This window comes from Biomphalaria glabrata, chromosome 3, assembly GCF_947242115.1.
Source record: "Biomphalaria glabrata chromosome 3, xgBioGlab47.1, whole genome shotgun sequence".
NCBI lineage: Eukaryota > Metazoa > Mollusca > Gastropoda > Planorbidae > Biomphalaria > Biomphalaria glabrata.
Genome location: NC_074713.1, coordinates 40,859,067 through 40,877,651, shown reverse-complemented (window position 1 = coordinate 40,877,651; position 18,585 = coordinate 40,859,067). Strand labels below are relative to the sequence as shown.

At 33.1% G+C, this 18,585-nt stretch overlaps 1 long non-coding RNA gene across 1 annotated transcript; it reads left to right on the top strand.

Annotated features, from left to right (window-relative positions):
- The first annotated feature begins 1,704 nt into the window (after window positions 1-1,704).
- Window positions 1,705-6,049, top strand: LOC129924900 (uncharacterized). The gene is made up of 4 exons (XR_008776778.1): window positions 1,705-2,941; window positions 4,137-4,314; window positions 4,665-4,733; window positions 5,096-6,049. It is a non-coding gene; the product is annotated as an uncharacterized LOC129924900 (long non-coding RNA).
- The last annotated feature ends 12,536 nt before the right edge of the window (window positions 6,050-18,585 follow it).

Below are 18,585 nucleotides of genomic sequence, written 5' to 3'. Positions count from 1 at the left end.
CCATCATGTGGTACCAGCTATGACCAACAGAGATCAAACAGGAGAATGATTGCGAGGATTCTCTCAGAGCCAACCAACGAACTCGTCTCTCTCAAGCAATCTTTTTTGTGTCCGTGAATGTAATTGGCTATAATCTCGCACAGGTTGACTCTTTGTTTTACGCTCTAGGCCTTGGGCATAGGCGTAACTCTGACATTTTCTTTGAGTAGACAAACAGAACAAAAATTATGTGAGGAAAAGAGAGGGTTTAGGAGGGAGGGTGAAAGAAAAAAAAAGGTGGGGGGGGGGTCAAAAATGTCCACGTCAGAAAGAGATATACCAGTCCTTGGGGCGCCAGGCATCAATTAGCTGAGCTTAGAATACTTTGTTTTTGGTTTCATCTCTGCGATGGTTAGCATAGTGGTGCCATCTGTTGGGGGGTGAAGGGTTAAAATGCGTGTGGGTTGGTAAGTACATGCGCTACAAGAGAGTAAATATGTCAGAGCGTGCATATGTGTGTGTGTGCGTGTGTGAATGCACGAACGTGTGCAAGTTGAAGTACTAAACTTCCGCCTTCACTTCGCAGCAATGTTCATTAGCGATGACAGGGGCGGAGATTAGTGAGGGGGGGGGGGAAGGTCTTGACAGAGGAGTGTCCCGTGATGGGGACGTGTAGGACAGAACTGTTAGATCATTACCCTCTTGCTTTTTCACTTCCACCGGTTGTTTTTTTCAGTGCCTCTTTTTTTTTTTTTTCAAGATGGCTTTGGATGACCCAGTGGATACACATTTGACCTCGTGTAATGTCAGTAGAGAGTTGGCACTTTTATTTCTAAACTATTTTGAATGTAGTGTCATCTTGCTCAATCAAGACTTACTGGCACTCAATACATACATATCAACCCGAACACTCACCCAGTGGGTAAAAAATGTAAAAGACACCAACTCACATGGCACTGCATGAGATTTATTTTCTGACACTGTTTTGACTGAAAATCATTTGCGACAATGGTTTGGTGTGAACACAGTCTGCGACAATAGTTTATTTGTCAACATTATTTGCGGCAATGGTTTGATAATGAACATTATTTGGGACAATGGTTTAAATAAGCACATCATTAGCGACAATAGTTTGATTGTAAACATCATTTGCGACAATGGTTAAATTATGAACATCATTTTGGCGAGAATGGTTTGAATGTGAACATAATTTGCAACATCGGTTAGATGTTTTACTGTGTACATCATTAGCGACAATGGTTTGATTATTAACATCATTTTTGCGAAAACATAACCGTGAACCGTGAACATAATTTGCAACATTGGTTAAACTAATATTCGCCACTAAGTGAATGTCAGGTCAACACTAACTGAGAAACATCCTTCACGGTTCAAAGGAGGTGCAAAAAGCATAACATTAACCCCCACACTGACGCCAGACGATGTTAGCTCATGGAACTATACTAATGGAACACCAGCTTCGAGTTTTTTACAAAGACAAAGAGAGTCGAAGTGCCGTCGCGCATCTTTTTTCGCGCACCATACCATTTTGAAAAATCGATGAGGATGCCAAAGAAGAAATTTACTCCGAGAGCCACTTGGATTGACCTTCATTGAGAGTAAAACTTCCCCACACTATATTTAATTAGATTTGTACAAACTTTATCCATTTTCTGACTATCTGATAAAATAGATACAATTTCCATGAATAATGGATCGTCACAAAATATTATTTTTTAAGGCCACTTCGTTAAAATAGGTGTTTCCAGTACTTCCTCATTTGGGTATTTTACACAAAATCTGGAATTATTTTTTATGTACATGTCATTATTATCATCTGTCCCGCGCAACCAAACCATCCACTTTTCCCGGTCACCAATGTTCTTAACAAGATATCAAGAGAGAGACGCTGGTCCATTATTTGCGTAGTCCAGCCAGCTTTTTTTTTTTTGACAACCTTTTTTCGTTCTCTCTCATGAAGGATATGTTTTGAAAATTAGTCTTACAAAATACAATTCCAAACCAACTCATGCAGTTATCGTCTTTTCACAGTATTGAGGAGTCATCATTTTTGCTAGCCAGAGTGTTAATTGGCAAAAGTGAAAAAATCATTTGTTTAATTTTTTAAAGTAAATATTCATAACTATATCTTTTATATAATAATATATTTTTAAAATAATAATCTTTTATATAGACATGTTTTAATAGATCTAATAAATGATTAACTCGGACCTACCAATATGGGTATATAAATACTTAAATCTGGGTATTTAAAATTTCGAATGCGAATTTTTTAAAAACCGAACTTATATATAGATCTAGATCTCTTGTATAATAGATCTATCTAGAATAATATAGATCTACAACACCTAGACTAAAGTTAAAGACTAAGGTCTAGATTTATTTAACGTTTTAAAAAAAATCAATAGATCTAATATAGACAGTCATGAGATCCACTCTATTTTATCTACAATCTAGATCTAGACCATACATGAGATCAATGATGAATATGAATATTTATAGATCTAGTCTAGACACCTAGATCTAGATCTATCGATCATCTAGTCTGTCTATAGTCTATAGCTTTAGACTTAGTATACACTTTTACAGTATATGAGTATACTCATACGAGTCATACTGGCTATACTATAGTATAGACTGACACTATAGTTAGTATAGTTAATACTTTTTAATAGTAGATCTATAATCTATCAATTCTATCTAAATCTAGACTTCACTTTCACATCACATTCACACGATTATTGATACAGACAATGAATGAAAAGAATGCAGTGGTTATACTTATTATACTTATAGTGACGATACTACTTATAGATCTACCAGTTGATAAACATCATCATCATAGATAATAATCTGCATCTATAATCATAGTGCCCTTTATTTAGTCAATATAGTCAAGTCAAGATAGTGGAACGTAAACTCGAAGGTTTAATACAATACGGTATGAGTCTATGAGTTAGTATTAGATTAATTATTTTGTTACTTTGTATGTGACAGTATGTCAATGTCTCAATTAAAATAATTAATATCATCAGCCATATCATTTTAAATATTTAAAAAGTAGACATAGATTTTTATTATATTATAAATAGATAGATAAGATCTACATATAATTTTACAAACTTTAGAAATGATTGATTTTATTTTTTATTGATAAGCCTTCTAGACTAGATCTAGCATCTCTAGCTAGACTCTAACATGTAGATCGTAGATCTTTGAATTGGATCGATATTCACCTTCCTAAATTGTCTCTAAAGTCTGTAGCTGATTTGAGAGGCCCAACGAGGCAAGACAAGTCTATTAGTACTCTGTCTCTTGATCTATCTAGTAGGCCTACTAAGCTAGTGCATTAGCCATAGTGTGGTCAATCTTGACAACTAGTCTTCTAGAATAATTAGATCTAGATCCAGTTTAGATTTAGAATATAAAAGTTTTTACTACCTAAAATACTAAATCTACTGATCTAAATTCTAGATATATATATCCAGTTCAGATTAGGAATATAAAAATATTCACTAGCTAAAATTCTAAATCTACTGATCTATACTTATTATGTTAGATATTATATGACATCTACAAAAATTATTATTAAGATATAATTATAGATTCTAGACTAGTTATATATGTACATAAAATATATAAATAAAAGATAAAATTTATGCAGGCCTAGGTCCCATAAATTTATAATTGATCCAGATCTATCAGTAAAAGTTACCTTCGATTGGCAGTTTTACCCAATCTAATCTATACAAGACAATTTATAATCCATGCCTTGCCTACACCCCATGTATATTAAATAATAGTTTCCATTCCATGCCATGCCCAGACCCATGAGTTCATGAAATAATAAATGATGTGGTGTCAAGTTGGATCTATCCCCTGAAATTCAGTACTTTCATATAAAACTCACATATCTAGTTAATTATTTGCTATGACACTCTGATAAACTTGGACTTGTGTGATACATATATGTTTCTTATCAGATTTAATTAATGAAGTTTTGGTGCATTTTAACCAGTAATAAGGCTACAAAAGTAGCATCAGGTGTATTCTAACCATTGGTATTTTTCCTGGCAACATTTCTATTCTAGTCTGTGATAAATTATAAATTTAAAAAAATGTTTGTAATGTTTCAGTTATTAACAAGTAGGACGTAATCATCTTCTTTTTTGAAGTAACGTCTGTATTATATAAGATAAGATAACCATGGCAACCAGTTCTGATGATGTACCAGAATGGCTCAAGGATCATACTTATACTATTTCTACTCTCTGGGCAGACATTAATAATATTGGGATCCATTCAATATTTAATGTAAGTACTACTATACAATTTTTATTTTAGTTATCTAATAGATGTTTTATGTATTGTGTGATTTTCATGGTCAAGCAACATCCAAATATCTGGGATGGAATTTAACATTTTTCTCTAGTTTTTTTTTTTTATTTATAACAGTCTTAAGCACATTCATCTTTCATGAATGCCTAATATACCTTGGCTGTTGTGCAGGCCATTCCTTTACAATAAACTGTTAGATGAAATTAGGCAAAATTGTCTGATAATTTGTATGTTTGATACAACAACGTTTTCAATTTAATAATATTTTTTTTTATTTTAATGTTTTCAAAAGAAATTAACCAATATGCCTAATTGTATAATTACAGTTATGTTTGGAAATGCAAGAAAAAGGCATGCATTCCTGAAAAGTCACTGATTGGTTGCACCTCTTAAAGGTAAGGTACTGCAATTTTTCCCTATGTACTTTTCTCATAAGCTGAAGTACTTGTATTTTTGAAAAACTAGTTTTCCATGAAAATGTAAATCATAATATATGTTATAGTTGCTTTTAGATTAGTTCAATGTGCATCACATTAACTGAACATCTGCCTTCACCTATACTAATAATTCATAACTATTAAGGTCAGGGCCATGTCTACACATTAACGCAGTAGCTCCTTTTAGGTACAGACTATTTTTAGAATGGCTAAATTATATAACTATACTTAATAACATATATACGTTTAGCATGGTCAACACATATGTCACACATATTTTTTTTTTTTTTTTAAATCCTTTTATTTATTTTTATAACTAGATAACTTTCTGTTATGAGAAAAGATGAGATTCTTGGACTCCTGCATAGCACCACCAGAAAGGAAAATCCCATCATGTTGCAAAATAAAAGTCTTGGACCAATTTTAATTTAAGATATATATATATTATACTGTAAGCTGTATACATATTTATGTATATCCTGTCATTCAGCCAACAGGTTTGGATTTAGTATTTCTTTAAATCTGTTTGATATTGTACTTGAAAACTATTAATCTGAGCCCCATTAAAACAAGAGGGAGTGCAGTGGATGAGTGGTAAGGGAAATTTTACTTTTTTAAAATTAAAAATAAGAATCTAACAAAAGTAAACATATAAAATATGGTGCATTCTCCTTAAAACTAAAACCTGGTGCAAAGGTTTAAAATGTTGGCAAAAAAAAAAGCAACATCAATTAAATATTCTTAATTCCCTTACTGAGAAGAACATGCATGTTGTTCCCTCATAAGTTTCTTGACAGAGGAAATCTTGTTTATATTAGATTTGAATTAAGCAAATTAAGAAAAAAATTATAATCATTATTTCAAATGGTTGTATCTAAACCTTATGAATTATTTTTCAGTTATAAGTATATTGAAATGAATGGATAATCATGAAATTGTTAAATAATTGCCATTGACTAAAGAACCATAATTTTTTTTTTTAATTAATTTCAAAATGATTTTTTTCAAGCAGAGTTCACATGGATCTTGAGTGAAATTTTTCTTTTTTTGACTAATGCTTCAATTTTATTGTATCATTAGTTTTTTATTTTTATTACCCAGAATATTTAAAAAATTAGTACACTATTTTCATGTAATAATGTAACTTGGTATTCACACATCAAAATACACTATAATCTTTAGGCCATATAGATTTGTATAAATATAAATTAACATTCTTGGATACATTGTAAATGTATATTGTTTGGATAAGAATAAAGTTTTTCTGTAGACAATTATTGTTCAAGATTTGTTGATGCTCCTGCTTAATAAATTATATATACAGGTCATTAGTTTTAACACACTACTGACACAAGAAAAACTGGTCGCCCTCACTTCCATTACATAGATGTAATAAAACGTGACCTCAAATCAGTGAACATCAATACTGACAATTGGGAAGACATAGCTTTAGACCGCAACAGATGGAGAGAGACAGTGACCAAGAAAGCTATGGACAGTGAAAGTACATGGGTCTCAGCTCAGGAAGAAAAACGGCCAGCTCCTCTACCACTGAAGCAAAAGCCACCTTAACCTGTGCTGTGGACGGGAGTGTCTCTCCAAAATAGGGCTCCACAGCCACATGAGGAAGTGTGCTCTGAGATGAAACCTTAGTCTTTCTACAACTGAAGGAGGCCAATGATGATGATGATGATACAGGTCATTAGTTTTAACACGTCTGATAATAAATGACAGTACAAGTTATTGAATGAAAATTTGTAATTATTTCAGCTGCTTTAGGCCTACATCAATGTGAGGTACCAGTACTTTGATTGTGTCATATAACAATTTAAAGCAACATTTTGAAATGAATAGTGTGTAGAATTGACAGTAAATACATTTAAGTGATGGGCTGTGATCTGCATGAATTGAGAGCTGATCATGTATTGAATTTGTGTTTTTGATCTTTACTTCAAGTAAATGTTAATGAACAATTAATTTTTAATGAATAAATACAGATCTAATAAAATATAGTGTGGGGAAGTTTTACTCTCAATGAATACTCTCAGTTTTATATGAAAGTACTGAATTTCAGGGGATAGATCCAACTTGACACCACATCATTTATTATTTCATGAACTCATGGGTCTGGGCATGGCATGGAATGGAAACTATTATTTAATATACATGGGGTGTAGGCAAGGCATGGATTATAAATTGTCTTGTATAGATTAGATTGGGTAAAACTGCCAATCGAAGGTAACTTTTACTGATAGATCTGGATCAATTATAAATTTATGGGACCTAGGCCTGCATAAATTTTATCTTTTATTTATATATTTTATGTACATATATAACTAGTCTAGAATCTATAATTATATCTTAATAATAATTTTTGTAGATGTCATATAATATCTAACATAATAAGTATAGATCAGTAGATTTAGAATTTTAGCTAGTGAATATTTTTATATTCCTAATCTGAACTGGATATATATATCTAGAATTTAGATCAGTAGATTTAGTATTTTAGGTAGTAAAAACTTTTATATTCTAAATCTAAACTGGATCTAGATCTAATTATTCTAGAAGACTAGTTGTTAAGATTGACCACACTATGGCTAATGCACTAGCTTAGTAGGCCTACTAGATAGATCAAGAGACAGAGTACTAATAGACTTGTCTTGCCTCGTTGGGCCTCTCAAATCAGCTACAGACTTTAGAGACAATTTAGGAAGGTGAATATCGATCCAATTCAAAGATCTACGATCTACATGTTAGAGTCTAGCTAGAGATGCTAGATCTAGTCTAGAAGGCTTATCAATAAAAAATAAAATCAATCATTTCTAAAGTTTGTAAAATTATATGTAGATCTTATCTATCTATTTATAATATAATAAAAATCTATGTCTACTTTTTAAATATTTAAAATGATATGGCTGATGATATTAATTATTTTAATTGAGACATTGACATACTGTCACATACAAAGTAACAAAATAATTAATCTAATACTAACTCATAGACTCATACCGTATTGTATTAAACCTTCGAGTTTACGTTCCACTATCTTGACTTGACTATATTGACTAAATAAAGGGCACTATGATTATAGATGCAGATTATTATCTATGATGATGATGTTTATCAACTGGTAGATCTATAAGTAGTATCGTCACTATAAGTATAATAAGTATAACCACTGCATTCTTTTCATTCATTGTCTGTATCAATAATCGTGTGAATGTGATGTGAAAGTGAAGTCTAGATTTAGATAGAATTGATAGATTATAGATCTACTATTAAAAAGTATTAACTATACTAACTATAGTGTCAGTCTATACTATAGTATAGCCAGTATGACTCGTATGAGTATACTCATATACTGTAAAAGTGTATACTAAGTCTAAAGCTATAGACTATAGACAGACTAGATGATCGATAGATCTAGATCTAGGTGTCTAGACTAGATCTATAAATATTCATATTCATCATTGATCTCATGTATGGTCTAGATCTAGATTGTAGATAAAATAGAGTGGATCTCATGACTGTCTATATTAGATCTATTGATTTTTTTTAAAACGTTAAATAAATCTAGACCTTAGTCTTTAACTTTAGTCTAGGTGTTGTAGATCTATATTATTCTAGATAGATCTATTATACAAGAGATCTAGATCTATATATAAGTTCGGTTTTTAAAAAATTCGCATTCGAAATTTTAAATACCCAGATTTAAGTATTTATATACCCATATTGGTAGGTCCGAGTTAATCATTTATTAGATCTATTAAAACATGTCTATATAAAAGATTATTATTTTAAAAATATATTATTATATAAAAGATATAGTTATGAATATTTACTTTAAAAAATTAAACAAATGATTTTTTCACTTTTGCCAATTAACACTCTGGCTAGCAAAAATGATGACTCCTCAATACTGTGAAAAGACGATAACTGCATGAGTTGGTTTGGAATTGTATTTTGTAAGACTAATTTTCAAAACATATCCTTCATGAGAGAGAACGAAAAAAGGTTGTCAAAAAAAAAAAAGCTGGCTGGACTACGCAAATAATGGACCAGCGTCTCTCTCTTGATATCTTGTTAAGAACATTGGTGACCGGGAAAAGTGGATGGTTTGGTTGCGCGGGACAGATGATAATAATGACATGTACATAAAAAATAATTCCAGATTTTGTGTAAAATACCCAAATGAGGAAGTACTGGAAACACCTATTTTAACGAAGTGGCCTTAAAAAATAATCTTTTGTGACGATCCATTATTCAGGGAAATTGTATCTTCAGAAAATGGATAAAGTTTGTACAAATCTAATTAAATATAGTGTGGGGAAGTTTTACTCTCAATGAAGGTCAATCCAAGTGGCTCTCGGAGTAAATTTCTTCTTTGGCATCCTCATCGATTTTTCAAATTGGTATGGTGCGCGAAAAAAGATGCGCGACGGCACTCTGATCATAAAATCTCGAAGCTGGTGTTCCATTAGTATAGTTCCATGGTTAGCTAAGCGATTCCTCCGTGAGCGGCACGACAACACTGACATGTATTTATTGTATAAACATGGCGCGTCTCAAATAGTTCCGAGTACTTGTACATAAACACTAGCGCCACTCAGCGGACTTTTTTTTAAACCTACCCCATGTATTTCTTCAAACGAGGCAGTCGTTACTGAGGTATTAACTATTAACATGACTAGATCCAGAGTCGGATTTAAGGTAGGGCAGGAGGAGCTACACGAGAAAGGGGCCTCCACAAAGATTTAACAAAGATTTAACAATATATCCGAAGTTCGACGTGTCAGAAACTTTTTAGTTGTTTTTTGTGCAACATTCTTTTCGCATTTTAACCGCTAACACTTTAACTCGGCTGGCAACAGTGTCATGGTTAAGAAGTGACCGTTTGTAGCATGCAAGGAATATATTAATACAGCCCCAGATTTATGGCAGTGCGTCGAATAAGCGCCTAACCCTCCACAAACTCAAAAATGTATTATTTTTTTTAAAACTAAAATATAATTCATGAATATTTTATGAAAAGGAAAATGAGAATAAATCTACAAGTAGGCCTACTATACCTCTTTCTCGTAACACTTTGCAGGCTTATAGATTTTAGTGGGCCTATTATTATTAATAAGTGAATCTCAATTAAAGCTTTCGAAAAATTGTAAGGGCCTCCACATACTTAAATCCGGCCCTGACTAGATCTCTAAGACTAACATCTCGACACGAACTACAACAAACCACCAATAGGAATAGTAGTCAACATTCCCATTGAACAAAAGTCTTTGACCAAGTTTTTATTTCGTTTTGTTTTTTTATATAGGCAACTTTTTCTGGCCTTCCTTCAGGTGTAAGAGTATCGTATGGTAGTTCAAATCCCCTGCAGAACGGCGCAGTGAATGGAAGCGAGCAGGGTTCAAACCATCGGGACGACAATCCAAAGCACACGACCAGGTGACAACCAATGCAAAAATAAAGTTAACAAAAAAATATAGGCTATATATACACATAACATTTAACGTATAGAATTGTTTAGAAATGTCAACTATTTTGCCTGTAAATTGAAATAGGTTTGTTTTGTTTTTGTTATGGTGTGTTCGTGTTTCTGATGTAATCCTTTGGAAAGTAAGGCGGATGTTTAGTTGTGTAGGCTGAAGAGATTCGGATGAAATCACAAGGCGGTCTGTCGTAGTTCAAGTTCATACATCAGCTGTTAAAAAAGAGAAGAACAAGCGCGAGACGTACGACAGAAAGACGTGCCCTTTTTTTTTTCTGGAGTGAGTTACATCTTGTTTCAATTATCTACATTGAAGATGAAGCTGTATATTTAGTCATTTGAAAAATATATATTCAAGTTTGTTTAGAAGGAAGACTGTCCAAATTTAAGTTTAGTTCAAGTTATACATTAAGAGTATAATACTCCTACACTGGTTGTACTAGTTAGACCTACAAACCAACCACCGAGTATCAACATTTGGGTTGTTGTTCTTATTTTTGCTTCGGTCTAAAACGTTAAGTTTGAAAAACTTTTTTTTTTTTTTGTCCTATAAAAAAAAATTCCAGTTCGAAGAAAGAGCAAGCCAATGATTTCAGCGCGCGCCAAGCACACAGCCTTAGGCTAGTCGGCATCACCTCAGGAGTCTGACACTAAATCTACTAGTTATGTGCCCCACCCCGTCTCCACTGAATGGACACAAACCTGAAGAAAAGTGGGGAAATTTCAAGTACCACTGGACAAAGAGGTCAGCCATGAGCTGCCAAAAAAAAAAACAACATCATTGGCCCATCAGCAAGTTCACGCACTGTAAGAACGCAACTTCCGGTGAAAGTTCCAAAAGGAAGCAGCAGACTTAGCGGACTAAGTAATATGCCCATCTCTCGTACCTTCAAGGGTGCGACGAACTTTATTTTCATAAGTTCACTGTGTTAAAAAAAAAAACTCCAGAAAACAGTTAAGCAGTAAACTAAATATAGGCCAGTGTCTCCATATAGAAAGTCAAACAGCAAGAAGAAAAGGAAGACATGGACTTTGCCAAACGTTTGACCTATGCCCCCGGATCCAAGAACCAAAAGTATATAGATTTTCAGAAAAAAAAAAGAAGTCTGACTCCATTTACATATAAATAAATATATATCTTAAATTTGTTTGCTAATTAATAGAGACATGGGCGTTACCAGGATTTTTTTTCGGGGGGGGGGGGGTATATGTAGGCCTATATATATATATATATATATATATATATATATATATATATATATATATATATATATATATATGTGTGTATAGGCCTATATGTGTGTGTGCGTGCACACACATAATTAATCTTTATTACATTATGACCCTTCATTCTTTCGGAAGACGTTTATTGTACCCTAGTGTCACAGATCACATTATAGAATTGTGCGTACATTTCTCATTTGTAAAGAAATATAAGCCCTCGACATGAGTCTCGGGATTTACCCCTCAAATTTAGACACTTGTCAGCACGTCAGGATTTACATAGGGACGTGATTAGTATGTTTGAAATCTATTGGTTGATTTGAAATTAAACAAAGACATTTTCTGAAAAGAGTTAGCGCCAGAGAATTGGCGGAAAGTAAGAAAGTAACGCCAGTCGATATAATAAGGTTCTTGTAGATAGTCACGTTTCTAAGAGCTCTGTTTGAAAAGCCTTTGTAATATGTTTCATGCTCATTGATTTATAATTTGTACATAAGCTGTACTTACGTTATATTTAAATAAAGTTCCAGAGTTTTATTTTATCAAAGAATCGTCAATTGTGATTCTAGATCTTCATTTTTTGTTAACTATTGAATTCAAGTAAAATCCCCGGCATCACAACACATCGTGACATCTTGCATCATGTATGTTGTGACATATCTGGCACCTCCGACGGGACAAAAGTTCATGGACAACTTTTAACGAAATTTATTCAAGATCTAGGACCAATTTCTAAAACTCTTCAAAGGAACTTCATTCTTATTTAACGGAGGACAGAATTTCTGTGTTTAACAGGTCAGTTGGTTATCGATGATTCTTTTATAAAGATTTTCGTTAGAGTTACGTCTAACTCACGAAATCTATTATTATATGTAATTGGCAAAAGGAATAAGACCAATATACATAATAACTGGCAATATAAAAGACCAGTAAAGCAAATAACTGGCAATATAAAAGACCAGTAAATCAAATAACTGGCATTATAAAAAAGACCAGTAAATCAAATAACTGGCATTATAAAGAAGACCAGTAAATAATCATTTGTCTGGCACAAAGTAAACAGAAGACCAGATTTAACCAACTGTTAAACCAGTAAAAAAAGTACTCGGCTCAATAGATCCATACATCTACACTTCCTACAACGACTCCAGTAGTACTTCTACTGTAAAACAAAGTTCTACTTCATAGCCAGTTACGGCATAACTAACATTGATTTGTTATATTCAAAACGTTACTATATTTCTACATTCCAAGTTAGTATATTTTTCAACATGTCTCCAAAGACAAGAACACAAAGATGGTTAGAATTATTTGACATAGCTAAAGAAAAACAAGTACCTAAACCAGAAGAATGGGTTCATCGACAGGAAGAAAAAGAATATCAAGCAAAAGTACATTGTAACATGACTTTAACAGCAGACATAATAGGTGAAGCCATAGCTTTAGCAGAAAAACTCAATATTCCTTCACATGAACGAGAAATATGGTTTGATAATAAATTAGCTGAAATAGACAGAGAAGATGACAAAAGACGGCAAGAAGAACTAAAACGAGAATTATTAGAATTGAAAAATACCGAATTCAAAGCTGAACAAAAGAATGATGCAACATTAACAAGAATATACCAGAACGTTCAATTAAGAAAGCGTACAGCATATCTCGAAGATGGATTTCTCAAGAAGTATATTCTCCGCAAGTACAATGTAATTGAACAAATATATGTACCACAGAAGTACAGACAACAAATAATCAAAGCAAAGCATGAATTTTATGACACCAAACATATGAGTGTAACAAGTACTAAGAAAAGAATTGCCAAAGAATATTATTGGCCTAGCTTGACCAAAGATGTCAAGAAATACATTAATAATTGTTCGCATTGTCAACATGATTATTGTGAGAAGAAACAAACTCAAAAGAAAAGCAACATAACTAAAACAAAGAATGAACCAGACTACAAAGTCAGAATTGACAACAATGAATCTATGCATCATGACTCAAGTAAATCTACAGGGACATCACTGCCTACTACATGTCCATCTCTACCCACTACATGTCCATCCCTACCTGACAATATAAGCCCATCCCTGCTTAGTACTTTCCCATCCCTAACCATTGAAGATGACTTCATACATCAAGACTTCAATAAGACTGCATCTGCATCAAATACTATGATATGCATTGAACATTTCTGCTACAATCAAGACAAGTCTCATGAACCAGAATCAGAAGCAGATAACAAAGAAATTTTTATTCAATCAACTTTGGCTATACCAGACAAAAGAAAAACTTTTCAACTTGACTCTACCACTCATACAAGTATTTCTCATCTGAAAGAATGTGAGTCAACTAAAGAAGCCATTACATCCAAGAACATTGAAAGTCAAAGAATATTACATGAACACATGAAATCAAGATATTTTGCTCAAGGAGATCAAGTCAATTTACTGTTACCAGATTGGAGTAACAAGCTATTCTACAAATGGCAAGGTCCATTTACCATCACCAGAAAGATTTCAAACCTGCTTTATGAAATCAATGTCAACAAGTTTACCAGAGTATTTCATGTTCATATGTTTGAACATTACCATGAAACAGATAATGAAGACATCAAAGCAGAAGTTGAACATTTTACAAGCTTAGCAACTATTCCTGAGGAAGAAGAAGAAACATCATCAACACCCATTCCTGAGATAGATGTTTCATTACCAGCATCAAATCAAATTGACATTCCCAAAGTCATCACTCTGAATGACATAGCACTACAAACAGTGAAGAACATTAAAGTGTTTCCAGACCATGCAGATTTCTTTACCAGTGTTTCTGAAACATTTCCAGTACTGCAATTTGAAAGAAACTCAGAAAGCAACAACATTGACAACACCAAGTTTCATCCTCCTTCTACTCAAGGGGCAACTTTTCTTCAGAAAGGAACAAATGAACTTCTTCAACATTGCTGTATTGATCGATTGAACTCAGACATGTTCAGTCATTGCTCTATTGAACATTCTAATGCAAAGCATTCTGCTACCATTGTTCTACAGCGTCAAAGTTCATCAACCAGAAAATTGAGTTTTGGTTTCGGACAGTTCTTATTTTCACCAAACTCAAACGCGGTTCAATCAGACATAATCTGTGAGATCATTATGACATGGAGACAACAGCTTCATAAACTGAAAGACCTTTTCTTCAAGTTTAGAAAACGCACATGCAAATCCATGTCGGCAATTCAGAAGGGTTCCGAACTTTACATTTCTACTCTACATATGTACTATAGCATATTTAGTGCCACTTGATCCATTATCATTCATACTCGTCAAGGAAGAACAGTATTCAGTTGTACTTAATCAATTAATTTGTCTACTCATTTTTTCCACAGGAGTTCTATATCAGATGTTGTATTTATTTCAGCACCAAGCAACCCACTGAGGAAAGTCACTCATTCAAGATACTTTGTTTATTATGTTTCAGCATCTTTGCATATGACATGCATCAGACATTTTAATTTTTAAATCATGAGCATTTTATTTCAGGTATTTTATTTCAGGTCGAATATTATTGCATATATCCTATTATAATAGTACAGATACATGACAGACAATTGGAATTTTTCATTGCTTCACACATATTGAGATTTATATCACATTGAGTATTATTTTCTCAGAAGATTGTCATGTACTATCACAATTATTTTTTCTGTCAATTTTTCATATGCAATATATTTTTCCATGTACACATTTTCACATTAGTACTAACCAAATGAGTTATAATGTCATATTTTAATTTCATCATAAGGCACCATGAAGAGAAGTAACCTATTCAATTCAAGATTTAATTTATCCAAGTATTATGCCTTGTACAACTTTTGATATTGTTCATGACAGGCATTGTCTCATTTTCATAACCACTTGAATAGTGAGACAGGTATTCAAAGTCATCAATAATTTTATTCACTGCATTTACATATTTTTTATCTCCAAGTTGACTTTATTTTGTCATATGTTACCTCAACCATTTTTCTATAATTTCATGTATGGTATTTTGTGTATATTTAAATATTTTTAATACATATGAGCATTTCTATTACCATACAAATGCTAAATGGAGGGGGGGGGTTAATATGTCACAGATCACATTATAGAATTGTGCGTACATTTCTCATTTGTAAAGAAATATAAGCCCTCGACATGAGTCTCGGGATTTACCCCTCAAATTTAGACACTTGTCAGCACGTCAGGATTTACCCAAGGGACGTGATTAGTATGTTTGAAATCTATTGGTTGATTTGAAATTAAACAAAGACATTTTCTGAAAAGAGTTAGCGCCAGAGAATTGGCGGAAAGTAAGAAAGTAACGCCAGTCGATATAATAAGGTTCTTGTAGATAGTCACGTTTCTAAGAGCTCTGTTTGAAAAGCCTTTGTAATATGTTTCATGCTCATTGATTTATAATTTGTACATAAGCTGTACTTACGTTATATTTAAATAAAGTTCCAGAGTTTTGTTTTATCAAAGAATCGTCAATTGTGATTCTAGATCTTCATTTTTTGTTAACTATTGAATTCAAGTAAAATCCCCGGCATCACAACACATCGTGACATCTTGCATCATGTATGTTGTGACACCTAGAATAAGTTCTTCCTAAAGTTAGTGGAAAAAGTGCAGACTCCCCACCGCCAAGCACTATTTCCAGGTACCAGTATTGAAAGCTAACAAAATGCATATTCTGAGGTATCTACAGTGCATTATCCCGCTATAAAAAGTTTTATTTCAAAAGCCTAATGTGCATTCTTACTGACTTATATACCCCCACGCCCTTCGGAGCATTAGACGACAAGCTGCTTACACACAAATCTGTCACTGGCAATGTCTAAAGCCTCTTCCCATCTGCTCTGAGGACCTTCATGTGGCTCCAAGTTATACTAGGATGTCCCTGTTAGCTTTTTCCTCATAATGACATCCATGTCATCGCAACTCTTATTATGCGTAATTCATTTTGTCAGAGACATGTCCCGCAAACCTCATGCGACGCTCTGTCACAACCTTACTAAGGGGTCGACTCCCAGTTCGGCATAAGATTTCCTGGATTGAGACCCGATCTCTATGACTGACTCCTAAATCCGTCTTAGCCATCTTTGTTGAGCCACATTTAGTCTTTTTTCAATTTTGGCATATGACTATTCAATGCACTTTTTGATGGAATCCAGCCACTGGTAGAAATTTATAACCTCTCTTGGCCACGCTCTTGAAATTAGGTGACTGTAATTTGCTTTAGATTTTATATCGAAAAGGGAAGTTTAATCGTCAAAATCATCTGTTGGGGGTTTTAAACTTTAAAAAATCTCTGGAATTTTTTTTTTACAAATTCAAAACCCCCATAGCTACGCTCATAGAATTTAGTGACTGTAGTTTGCTTTAGAATAATATTGAAAAGAGAGGTTTTCAACCTCAAAACTCTCTGCAGGGGGATTTTAAACTCAAAACCACCTGGAGGGGTTTTAGACTTTTAAAAAGTCCTCTGGAGGAGTGGGGGGGGGGAGAGGGTTAAACTCAAAACCCCCCTTGGCTTGGCTAGGCTCATGGATTTTTTAGTGTGTAATTTGCTTTTTTTTTTATATAGTGAAGAGGTATTTTTAGCATCAAACCACGCAGAAAGGGGGAGGGTTAAACTCAAAACCCCCTTTATGTATGGTCATAGCATATTGAGTGTGTACTTTGCTTTCTTATATATATTGAAGAGGTATTATATATATATATTATATTATATATATATGGAACACTGTTTTTGACTTTTTATAGCAATGTGTTGGAGATCCCAAAACATTAGCATCTTCATGATTTATTTAGAAAAACGTATGATTAATTCTTATTATAAGGGTTATCTTCGAGTTCAATGAATTAAATCTTAATTAAGGGCGACTAATTGTCTAGCAGGACGTATATATCAATCGTCTCTCCAATGTTCATGTTGTAAGGGAAATAAACCAGCTTTTCATTGCATTTATATGCCAGTTGTCCCCCTTTTAAAAAATGCTTTAAAGCAATTCTATAAAAAATATTTTCTTGCCTGCTACTACCCATGCAGACTTGTGCCAATACAATATAAAACTCTATAAGAAAGTTTGTAATACACACTAACTTGGTGATCACAAACACATTTTTTTTACAGTCCTATTAACTTCCTTCCTATAGGTAAAAGTTTGAAGCAATGAATTATGCAACATTTTCATCTTGCAAACTTTTATCTGAGTCAATGATCAAATTTCAAAAGGTTTAGAAGTTAACATAAGACTTTACAAATGGAATCCACAGAGTTTCATGCATTTATCCTCTCTCCTCTTGATATTGTCAGTCTGGATTTGTTCATGTATGTTGGAAAGTTGTTTTAGAGGATTTTTAATGTTCGACGTTTGTGTGAAGTCAGCATAGACATATATCACTTCAATGGCGATACAGAGTGGTCAGCAATATTTCCCTAGGACGGGAATTAGTGGCAATTAAAAAATTTATTTACCTTGGAATCTATACATAATACAACCCACCGGCTTTGCCCGTTGATTTGTTTCAGTGCTATAGAGTGCTTTCTTATTACATCCTGCAAAATCTTACCTAATACTTTGGCCCTACCACTCCCTTATTTTGTTGCATTTTCAATTCAACTTTCTGAATTTCAACAATCCCCATTCGGTAAGTGTATTCTAGTATATGTTACATTTAATCAAGTGTTAAAACATCTTTGGATCAAATTTATCAATTCTGTTTCCACTTTTATGTATATCAAATTACTAATTTTAAATTGTGCATAAAAACACTATTGAAAAAACAGTATATAAAAATAATTTTTTGAATAGTATCTTACAATTATTAGAGATTTGAAATACTGACCTTCCAACTGACCTAACTGGGTGTTAATTAAAATTTGTGGAAATTACTCACAAAATGTAACCGAAAAAATAAATGTGTAATTTTTAAATAGGCGGATTTACTTAAAAAGGCTGGGTCAAATTTGTATTAAAGAATCATTTTCAGTAAATTTAATAGCTGCAGTTTGGATTGTAACTGATTAAATTTTCATATTTTTTTGTCCATTTCA